Source organism: Lissotriton helveticus, chromosome 2_1 (assembly GCF_964261635.1).
Source record: "Lissotriton helveticus chromosome 2_1, aLisHel1.1, whole genome shotgun sequence".
Classification (NCBI taxonomy): domain Eukaryota; kingdom Metazoa; phylum Chordata; class Amphibia; order Caudata; family Salamandridae; genus Lissotriton; species Lissotriton helveticus.
In genome coordinates this window covers 233569907-233581597 of record NC_136059.1, presented here as the reverse complement: position 1 = coordinate 233581597, position 11691 = coordinate 233569907, and the positions used below count along the sequence as shown (strand labels likewise).

General features: G+C 47.0%; 1 long non-coding RNA gene across 1 annotated transcript in view; it reads left to right on the top strand.

Annotated features, from left to right (window-relative positions):
* Window positions 1–6189: 6189 nt before the first annotated feature.
* The window catches only part of LOC144819287 (uncharacterized), a 67277-nt gene continuing 61775 nt past the window's right edge, over window positions 6190–11691 (top strand). The window contains exon 1 of the long non-coding RNA XR_013607262.1: window positions 6190–6313. This is a non-coding gene — a long non-coding RNA (uncharacterized LOC144819287). The remainder of the gene's footprint in view (window positions 6314–11691) is intronic.

The window sequence follows — 11691 nt, the reverse complement described above, 5'->3', positions numbered from 1 at the left end:
AATCGGATATTGGTAGCAAAACATTCATATATACCAAAAGGAAAAGGTATTTTCTAATTAGCAGTTACTGGTAGTTTTCTAATCCCACTTAATGATTTAGAAAGCTTTCTTCAAATTGTTACGTCGGTTTGCCTCTGATTTACTGGATCATAGGGTCTGCAAATGCTAAGCCCTTTTTACATGAGCCCTTCATCTTTTTTAGTATTTAGTACAATTCAAAGTACACATTTTCGCCCACATGCATCAACGTTTTTTGCATTCGCAAACGGTGCGATTCGGAAAAATCGGCCGTTTGCGAATGCAAAATCTTTTTTTGGGATGCATCAAACTTTTGTGCATAATTCGCATTTTTTAGCATTTCTAAAAAATGCGAATGCATTTAAGGAATCGCATTTGTGCGATTCCTTAAATGGAATGCATCATTTTTTTAAAAATTGCGAAAATGGAAATTGGAAGTGCTAATTAACACGAGGTTGACCCTCGTGTTAATTTGCGAAAATGTTTAAAAAAACAAAAAAATTATTTTTTTTAACTTGCATGTTACAGACACACATGTCCTTAGGACATGTGTGTGAAACATCCACTTAAAAATACATTTCAGGGGTGCAGGGGGGGGGTCCTTTGGACCCCCCCTGCACCCATGGAATGCATCAACATTATGCGAATCCTAATTTGCAAATTGGCAATTCCCATTGATTCCTATGGGCCTTTTGGCCCATAGGAATCAATGGGAAATGCGAGTTAGCAAATTAGAATTCGCATAATATTAGCGAATCGGTAAAAAATGCGAATTTTACCGAATCGCTAATATTATTAGAAAAAATTCATGCATCCCGTTTTGCGAATTCTAAATTGCGATTCGCTATTTTTCACAATTTGGAATTCGCAAACGGCCGGGATGATGCATGTGGCCGTTAGTGGGTTGTTGGACCTGACATCCTAGGCATGGTATCCCTCCCAGATTTGTTGCCTTAGCTCATCTGCTTTGCTGTACATCTGTGCACTTTATCCTTGCTAACCAGTGGAAAAGTGCTTGTCCCCTCTCTAAAACATGGTAAACTTGGTCTACACCTAATTGGCACATTTAATATACATATAAGTTCCTAGTAAATAGTATTATGTGTACATAGGGGATGTAAATTAAATGCTACAAGTGGGCTGATGGACTAATTAGACTTTTAAAACATGTTTCAGGACTGCCACTGCAGCCAGTGGAGCAGTTTTAAACTGCCATTTCGACCTTGCAAAAGAAACCATTTGCCATGCCTCCTATACCAATCTTTTTTATACTTATAAGTCATCCTTCGTGTAGACCTTAAGGTCTCATAGTGCAGTTTGCATGCTATTTAAAAAGTAGGTGTTATAACCTCCTGTTTATCAGTACTTATATGATGCCTTTTCTGAAATGAGGGATCCTAATATCAAGAAACTGTGTTAAAAATGGGCTTGATAATATGCCCTTTTGAATTCCCACAGAAGCCCATGTTCTGGTGTCAACATGGGCTTCTATGGGAATTCTTAAGGTCATATTATCAAGCCCATTATCGCCGCTTTAGCGGCAGTTTCCTGCCGCTAAAACAGCGATAATTTTAACTCCGTTCCTAGATAATATGCCCCATAGTTTTAATACATGTTTCATGGTTATACACAATGGATTGTTCCACCCCTGAGTCCCTGGGACTTTGGTTCCGACCAGGATTTCTAGAGAGTGCACAGTAGAATGTTGGTGAGGTAGCTGAGGAGAGTTGGACATGGCAGTTGGGAAACTCCTGCACTGAAATAAACCCATGTTTCTTCGACCCCATCTTTGCCTCCTGGATTTGTTCACTTCATTTGGCGATGATTGAGGCCTGCTGCACAGGGGGCTGCCTGTGGTTTCCCACCCCTGTTAATTAATAATAATAATAATAAAACCCTTTTTAGAGCGCCTGGTTACACTCAAGATAGTGTGTCCCCGCGCTTAGAATTACTACTGCTCCCCGAAAAGACAGAGGTCCGGAGGTGGCCTGGATCCCATGTTACAGGGAAGCTTTATTTGCGTGGAAAAAGATGGGTTTTTAGTTTCAATCTGAATCTCGTTTCAGAGGGCTCCATGCGTAGGTCAAGAGGAAGATTGTTCCAGTGTTTACTCGCTAAAAACCGGAAGGAGCGCCCTCCCATCCTAGTCTTGCGGACGCGGGGAGGTTGGAACAGCATTGCTCCGGCAGATCTTAGATTCCTGGTGGGGCGATGGATGGTGAGAAGATTTCGCAGGTAACCTGGGCCTTTTCCCTGGCCAATGCGGTGTGCGAAACAAAGTGCTTTAAACTTAATGCGCTCCTCAATAGGGAGCCAATGAAGTTTAAATAATGCCGTCTTTCCTGATGCTCTGCGCGGAAAGTTGAGCACCAGGCGAGCGGCAGCATTTTGAACGCACTGCAGTTGGTGTATGCCTTTTTTGCTTAGGCCTAGGAGTAGAGCGTTGCCGTAGTCCAGATGTGGTGTGACTAGGGCGTGAATGAGTGTTTTCCTGGCGCTGATGGGGAGAAGGTCGAGGACTTTCCGGAGTGTTTTCAGTATTCCAAAACATCTTCCCGTGATTTTACTAATCTGTTGTTTAAAGGAGAGCTCTGCGTCAAGCATGATTCCTAGATTTCTGACGGACTCCGCTGGGAGGGGAATAGCGCCAAATTCAGTCGGCCACCAAGCCTGCGACCAGGCAGAGGGGGATTTACCAACAACCAGCAGTTCTGTTTTGTCGCCGTTGAGGCGCAGGCAGTTGTTGTTCATCCACCCTGCCACAGAAAGCATGCAGTTTGAGAAGTTTGTGGCGTCCTCTGTCTGATTGTGGATGAGTTTTATTATCAGTTGGGTATCGTCAGCATATGTGACGATATCCACTCCGAAAGTTTGCACAATATGGGCTAGGGGTTCCATATAGAGATTGAACAGCGTAGGGCTCAGACTTGAGCCCTGTGGAACCCCACGTCTCAGCTTGCGAAGAGAGGATTTGTGAGGAGGGCAGTGCACCTGAAAACTCCTGTTTTCTAGAAAGGATCTTATCCATTCCAATGCCGATCCTTCCACTCCCATGTCTGAGAAGCGAGACAGCAGCGTCGTGTGCAGCACGGTGTCAAAAGCTGCACTAAGATCTAATAAAACCAACGCTGCTGTCTGCCCCTCATCTACTAGTTGTCTCAGACATTCTGTGGAGCAAAAAACCGCCGACTCCGTCGAATGGCCTGCTCTGAACCTTGACTGTGAGGAGTGGAGAAGGGAATTCTCCTCAAGAAATTTCATGAGTTGGCTGTTAACTACCTTCTCCACAACTTTCCCGCAGAAAGGGAGGAGGGAGATAGGGCGGAGATTGTGTAGTTGGGAGATATGTATGGTGGATATTTTTTTCAGGGGGATGACTTGTGCCGTTTTCCATACATCAGGTACATGGCACTCCTGAAAGGATAAGGTGATCAGGTGTTTAATCTGATCAATCATACATTCTAGGGCTCCCTTACAGCGATTGGGAGGGATCACATCATAGGGAGAACCGGACTGGATGCTGTTTGCAATGGTGAGCAGGTATTGCCTATCAGGAACTTTAAAGCAGGACAGATGGGGTTTGGTGACAGAGTCACTTCTCACTACCGAGAGTTGAATCGGCATGCTACCTGTAAAAGTGTCATGTATTATATCCACTTTCTTTACAAAATAGTCTGCAATGTCATCACATATCTCATTAGAGTGGGTGTCTTGGGCCTCAAGTCTGATTGGGACTGTAAGTTCTTTGTAAATGGAGAAAAGTTCTTTGGTGGGATTATTAGCAGATTCTATTTGTTCCCTAAGATGAGCACCTTTGGCTGCTCTCACGAGTTTGTGATATTTTTTTAATTCTCTTTTATAGTTAAGCTTGTCCTCTGGATTGTAGTTTTTTCTCCAGCCACGTTCTATGTTTTTGCGTTTGGCTTTGGCTTCCTTAAGCTCTTTGGAGAACCAAGGAGCAGTTTTGGTTTTTCTGGCGGGGGGCTTGAGTGTCCATGGTGCTACTGTGTCTAGCGTCCTGGACATCCATATTTCGTAGTCAGCCCATGCCTTTAGCAGAGTGTCACTAGGAAGGGGAGGTTCTTTGAGCAGGGCAAATTTGAAGTTTTCCTGCGTGAACTTCTTCCAGTCTCTACGTTTCTGGGATCAGAGCTTGGTCATCCTAATATCCTGTGGGGCAACCTCTGCCTCGAAGGGAATGATAAAATGGTCTGACCATGTTATTTGAATCGGGGTGGCCACTTTAATGCCCTCCCAGTTAGCAAAAACAGGGTCCAGGAGGTGACCTAATTGATGCGACGGGGACATTGATTGTAGTTTGAGCGTCAGGGATTTCAGTGCATCAACCACAACCTGTGCCTCCTTACAGTTGGTGTCCTCAAAGTGGAGGTTAAAGTCTCATAAAATAAGAAATATTTTGTACCGAAGTGCAGGCTGAGTTATCAGTTCAGTCAATTGATTGCAGAACTGTGAAGTTTTGCCTGGGGGCCGGTACAGGAGGAGTCCATTAATAATATATTTAGGATTGACTTTTATAGTGAAAGAACCAACTTCACTGTTAGGCAGTGTGGCCTTCTCTAAGGTACATCGTATGTTACTTTTGTAGATCATTGCCAGACCCCCACCTTTCTGCCTTTCTCTGTCAATTCTGAGCAGACAGTAGCCTAGGGGAACAGCTTCCAGAATTTCGGGTGTCGAGGCTTCATCTAGCCATGTCTCTGTTAGGAAGAGCACATCGAGATCCCCCTCTAGCAACAGGTCATGTATCTCCAATTTGTGCTTTTTCATGGATCTACAATTTAATAATGTTAGTTTTATTTTGATCAGTGTCAACTCGTCGCTCTTCCGCCCACGGGTGGCAAAGCGGCAAGTCGCGCAGTGCGGCGCTGGTGAGTCCACTGACAGGGTGTGGCGACAGCTATCTTCAACAATGGGGCGGAGGGCAAATAGGTCACTTGTAGTATACCTAATTTGTCTTCTATTATTACTGTCAATGGAGATAAGAGAGGCAGGGGTTCTGGCCCCGTGCCCCGGTCGGCCGCGGACGGGCGCAGACGGGCTTGCCTTTGGCGCGCCGCCGGCGGGCCCGTTGCGCCCGCCCGCTGCGCGGACGGGAAGACGTCATCTTTTTATCCAGTGTGGAGGCGGGCGGGAAGCGTCCGACCACTGGACCGCTACCCTATTCCTCCCCCCAAGATGGCGTCCCCCCTAATAGCCTACCGGCGTCAGCACCTGAATTGGCTGCACCGGTCAAGAAATGGCTGCGAGGGGCCTTGGAACGACGTAAATCTCGCACCGAGGGGTCAGTGATGAAATCAGGTAAAAATGAACAGTTTAAAATATTTTACAGTTTTTTAAAAGAAGTTCAGCAATCAATAGAATAGGTGCCCAAAGGCTGCAGGGATAGCGTAGAGGGCCCCTGGCTTCCGCCTCAGGGGTGAGCAAAGCAAATCTGAATCCTGACAGAAAGGACGAATCTTAAGTACCTGGGCGGGCGGGTCTAGCCTGCCTCTTTGATTTGCCTTACCTGCTCCTGAATTCGGACTTCACCTGACATCTTCTTTGGATCCTGTTCGTGTTTGGACACCGCTGTCTTATGCATTGGTTGGAATTACCTTCCACATCATATTTTCTGGTACATGGCTTTTCTGTCCTTTGAGGTGTTTTACTGCTGATGGTTTTCTAGCGACTTGAGGACTGTTTTGCCACAATTTACCTATCAAGCTGTGATGGACCTCGGCTTTGCCTCGGTTTTCGTGGCAATAATGTCAATTTTGCCTCTTAGTGCAGCTCCTGTGACACTCCTATTTTGGGCTAGCATCATCTCCACTGTATTCCTCTCTTTGAGAGAAAGTTTGGAAATTGGATCGGCGTCCATGCACATTCCGTTAGGGAGAACCGGCTTTGCCTCCTGTCAATCCCGTTGAACTCCTCACCCGGATCCCAACTGAGGTGTCCTGTCATTTGCAACGCGCAGGTCCTGAGGGAGAAGCGTCTTTGCTACCACGACTGCTCCATTCAATTCTTTCCTTTGTGAGGTGTCTGTAGCCCACGCCTGCTCTGTGCAATTCTTTTCTTCGTGAGTCACCAAAAGACATCGCCCTCTGTTGTTCCTCTAGCAGGCAAGCCTTCCAGCTCTACAGCATTCTTGTTTCCCTCTTCACACCGGTGGCTCCCACTGCCTCCTCACTCTTTGCTTCCCACTCGCTCCTTGTGAGCATTCCTTGGGAATTCTCCAGTGCCCTTGTGTAGAGTGAGTGTGATGCAGTGTTGTTCGTTTCTACGCAACCTTTGGGTGAGTTACAATTATTTATTTTCTTTATTGGTGCAATCTACCTTGGATACCCATTGTCACATGCTGACAGGCACAGCTTATAGTTGCCTGCAGCTTTCTATACTTATTGCATTCGTTGACAGGCGCAGCATACTAATTGTCTTCTACATTTATTTTAGATTGGATAACCAATGTTACACGCTAATAGGCACAGCTTATAGTAGCCTGCAGCATTCCATATTTAAACTATTCACTGACAGGCACAGCATATTAATTCCCTTCAACATTTCAATTTCACCTCACGATGATAGGCACAGCTGCGTTTCATAACTCCCTCAGAGAACTTTGTCTTCCTACACTGACACACACTTCTACTTTCATTTTTTTTAGCCTTCAGCATACAGCCTATTTCCCACAGAGACTTCTATATGCTTTGTCTTCCTACATATGACTGTAATCTTACTCTTAAAGAAGTGTCCTTGGTACATTCTTACATAGCATACGTTTTTTTGGTTTTCCTTTCCAGTCATGTCAGTAGCGAATATGAATCGACCCCTTCCATTTTTAAATGAAGAGGGTGAACCTGAAATCCCTTGGGACAGACGAGTTAAAATATTTCATTCCTATTTAATTGCTATAGATTGAGAAAAGTTTTCATCTGTAAGGAAACAACATATATTATTACACAAAATGGGCATCCAAGTAAGGAAAGTCTATGAAGATCTTGCTGATAATGGTGAAGGGGAGGGAGAAGGTGATGAAGATGTTTTTACCACCACTTCAAGCTAATTGGGTGCTCATTTTAAGGATAGGGTAAATGTTGCCCCGGAAAGACATACATTTTTTAAAAGGTTGCAAGGAAAAAATGTAAAAATCACAACATGTATAGCTTCTTTGAGGGGGCTAACTGCTACATGTGAATTTGGAGACCTCACTGATTCCCTCATTAGGGATCAATTGGTTTGTTGCACACATGGCCACAAAGTACAAGAGAGGTTGTTGACCCAGAATCCTGACCTAGAGGAAGCTGTAATGATTGCTAAGAGTATCGAGCACACTGCTTATTGTTTGAAAGAACTGAAAAATAACAAGGACACTATCAGTGATGAGAGGGATATAAATGAAATAAAGAATGACAATAAAGTTTTAAGAGTGCATGATACACCCTGGGGTCAATTCTAGGCCAAGGAAGGAGAATGTCAGATGTTACAGATGTGGAAATGGTAATCATTTTGCTAATTTCCCAAAGTGTCCTGCCAGAGGGGTTAATTGTAGAAAGTGTAATAGAACCGGGTATATTTGCCAAGATGTGCAAGTCTAAAGAAGTGGGAAAAGATATACATGTAGTATATGAAGAACCCAACAGTGATTCTAGAGATAACAAATTTGTGTTTCAATTGCATAGTCAAGAAGAAGAAGAGAGGGTTAGATATTCTGTTTGCGATATACATTTAGATGGCAAAAAAGTGAGCGCTTCTGCAGATTCATGTTACCCATACACTTTAATTGACAAAGAAACCTTTCAGGGAATGTTTAAGGAATATGTGTATGATGCCCGTCCTCTCCTTGGATTCCAAATGATGCACAAAGGGGTCCACCTCCTGATGTCCCCAACTCTGGTGCTTAACACAGAGTAGTAAGGTAATCAGGCGAGGGAAGGTATTAGGAAGGGAACAGTGGGGATAGGGATACCTGCAACAAAAAAGGCATATATTAGTACAGAACACATTTCTGACTACTCTCATATAATTCTCGCTAGGTCTAAACTATACCTGTATTTAGGTCGAGTCAATATCTGTATTCCGATAGCAGCGTTCACTGTTCTACTGGAGACACTTCTCTCCTTGACCTCAGGGTATCTCTATAACAATAAGGCACCACATTAGTCATCCATTCAGTACGACTAGCGTTCACTACTAGTTTACCAAACCAAAACATACATACCCCAGAATATAGATATAATCCCCAGGTAAGAGGTGAAGAAAACAAAAGGACTGGAAGATACAAGGGACCAGCATGAGTCTATGCGATCCGCTTGATGCAAAGTATGAAGTTAAAGGCACTCCAACAAAAACAGGTAAATATCCAGGTTGTTACCAATGTCTCAATGTCTCTCACAGTAGATAGAGATTCCCCTTCTTATTTCCAAAAGAGCCCACGCTTACCTCAGCACAGTTCTTAGTTGTTCCGATCCCTTATATGCCAAACCAAGGTTTTCTCTCAGCCTGCACTTCCCTCAGTGCAGCGAGGAAACCGATATGTAGTTTTACTTGCGCTTCCCTCAGCGCTAAAGAATAAAACAAACAGATCCCAACGTACCTCAACAGAAGCGCTTCCTTTAGCGCTGTGGAGATACTGATTTCCTTTTCCCTGCGCTTCCCTCAGCGCGGTAAGGAAATTGATGCAAAACGAGTCGCGCTCAGCCAGCGCGTGACTTAGCCCGGCATCCACGGACTTGTTTTCCCCTGCGCGTCTTCAGCGCGACGAAGAACGGAAGAACAGGCAGCTCCAACACAGCGTGCTGCTTCAAACTCGCGAAAACTCCCAAACCTCGAAGCACGGACGGTGCTTCAGAAACAAACAGGAATCAATCGGCAAGAGCAAGGAAGGTTCCCAACACGAAGAGTTGAACACAGGGAACTTTAGAGTACTGCAACCAAGACGGGCAGCAAACAACGAACATCACAGAATTACGCACACTCCATCCTGGGCTTGCTGGGTAATATAATCTCGGCTCCTCCTACGCCCAACAAGGATTCTGGGAGTTGTAGTTTCGGAACCTGTGTGGTTCAGTAGGCGCTTAGAGCCAGCACCTGGCAAAATGACTACATCTTGGAGAAGCCAGATATACGTCCATGGGGGCATAACAAGGATCCCATTCCTTTAAAAGGCATGGGGAGTGTTGGACTTGGCCCTTTTGGCAGGTTCACCCCTAAACGTTTTGCTTTCAAATGTGACCTGGTGTTAGTTGTTCTAGGCTTCTGCGCACTTTAACACTGTGTCCCAGTGTAAAGTGCGTGCGCAGACTGAGTGCGTGTGGTGAGAATGGCCTGCCCTCCCATAGGAATGCATGGGGGATATGTGTGTCCATGTTAGTTCCTGATGTGTGGGTAGTGCAGGGGCGAGTTTGGTATGTGCGAACTCATGAGATTAAATGCTGCACGATGGTGTGCGCAGATTTAATGTGTCTAGTGTAGAAGTGCCACTTCTAGAAGTTAGCATGTCTGTGCAGTGAATGTGAATTGGCTGTCTGGCTTGTGATTGGCTGGAGCTGGCTGGTGTGCCTGGCTCCAGGAGTCAGGATGGGTCTGCCCGTTGGTGAATGGGGAGATCTGCATGTTGATGGGAGGGAGGAGTGCACCTGGGACCTGAATAGGGCTGGGCCTTCCCTCCACAATGCTGGCTCCGCCCCCTGTGGTGCGTCTGATGTCCCTAGCCTGTCCTGTGAATGGGGAGAGGGGCTCAGCAAAACAAAGTGCTCCAGAACCAGTTGTCACTGGTTCTCCCCTTGCCCTACAGCTCCAGACAAAGAAAATGTGTGTATAAAAAGGGGCTGTGACCCCATGCAAAATGTTTACTCTGTTCCTAACTTGAGGGGGGCCTGCTGCTGCTGGGCACCAGGAGGAACCGCCACTGGGGACTGCCTCCCTGCTGGAAGGCCCTGTGAGCTGGCCCCAGGGCCCAGCCTTTGCCCCTCCCCCTGCATTATAAAATACTTTCCTGGGACTTTGTTCTACAGTGCCTGGAACGCTTTATTTTTTTGTAGTTGGTGAAGAGCTTTATTTACTCCTAGGCAGAGCGCTGGACTTATGCCCTAGGAGCGCTTCTGTTTTATGATTTGCAGCACTGAGCTGCAGCGCCCTGTGAGGGAATCTGCAGCGCAGGGATTCTCCCATGCTTCGTGGGAGACGGAAGCCCACCCCGCGTATTGGCCGTTCTTGAAGGTATCGGCTGCCCACCCTGCAGGTGACTGGGTCTGGAGAGATGGGGTGCCCAACATGCCATGCTTTAAGCGGGTGCTCACCCCGCTTTTGGGCATTTCCTTAAGGCGGGTGCCCACACCGCAACTTGCCACCGCCAACAGAGCCATCGCCGTGGCCCGTGCCGCTCTTCAAAGTTCCCTCTGGGCCGCAGTCGGCGAGACCCGGAAGACAGGCGCTGTTGCCTGGTTGGGGGCAGACGACCCGGAAGCGGCGCAGGCCGCCCAATTACAGCACGGCCCAGGAGAAGGTCCCGAAAGCAGAGGAAAGCCCGCCCTCTGGAAAAAGAGACAGGAGGAGCCGTGCCCGGTGAAACTACGGAGCTCCCCTGCAGTAGGGAGAGCCCCGCAACTGTCCGGCCATGAGAAGGCGCCGAGGGAGAGCCGGTGGAGAAGTGAGGCAGAGGGGGGCCTATGGCACATTGCCAGTGCCTGCCCCGCGCATTCAAGTCCCCGCATTGCCACGGAGGAAGGAGACAGGAGGACACACCTCCGAGAGAGGAGCCGGGTCTCCCAGCCGCTCCAGTGAGTGGGGGATGCTGTGGAGGGACTGTGTGTGCTGGGAGTGGCCCCTCAAGTGTTTGTGCTGGTCTCTCTCCACAGCGGCACCGCAGATGTGGGCCTCTGCACCTATTTGGGCAATTGTTGTATTCCAGAGTCCCTGAGTAGGACTCCAACTTGCACCTGGTTGGTGCAGGTTCTTTCCCAGCTGCCCCGTCCGACAGTGGGCAGCTGCAAATGTTTGCCCCACTACTATAGGGGCCCCAGTGGGGGTCCAGTATGTGCAGTGGCACCAGTCCCATTCTTCTCCTTTGGGCCATTATTCTGGTTGAGTCCCAGGGTAGGGCCCCACATTTTTCTACAGCTGCCACATCGCGCAGTTCTTCTACAGGCGGCACAGTCAATGCCCGTGCCCCTCTTGGTGATCTCCCAGCTACCCAGCAATTAGTGGGCAGCTGCCACGTTTAGGCTGCTCTTTTCCCTTGTTGCTTTCGCTGCGTGCGCAGCCAGCTCGGACATTCTGGACTAAGGGCATGTGAGCCCCATGAAAGGCCAGTTGGCCTGGGTCAGTATCCAATATGATTTTGGCGCAAGGTTATTGCCTACTGTGTTTGTGATAATAATTGCCTAATGTGATTTATGCGTAATGTGCAATGCCTTTATGCCTGTGATACCTCTAACTGGGTTTTCATGCTTAGGAGGTTGTTTTGCCTAGTATAGTTTATGCTAGTGAGCTTATGTTTTCCTGCGTGATCTATGCCTAAGGTGATTAGGATTGCGTAGTGTGTACCTACCTTTTACCAGTGGTTACTGGTTGTGTTCCACAAGTGTTATTTTGTGCAACAGTTATTCTAGATGCTATTTCTACTGAGTGTTATTTCTACTAAGTGCTATTTCTGACGGTGGCCCATGTGGCCCT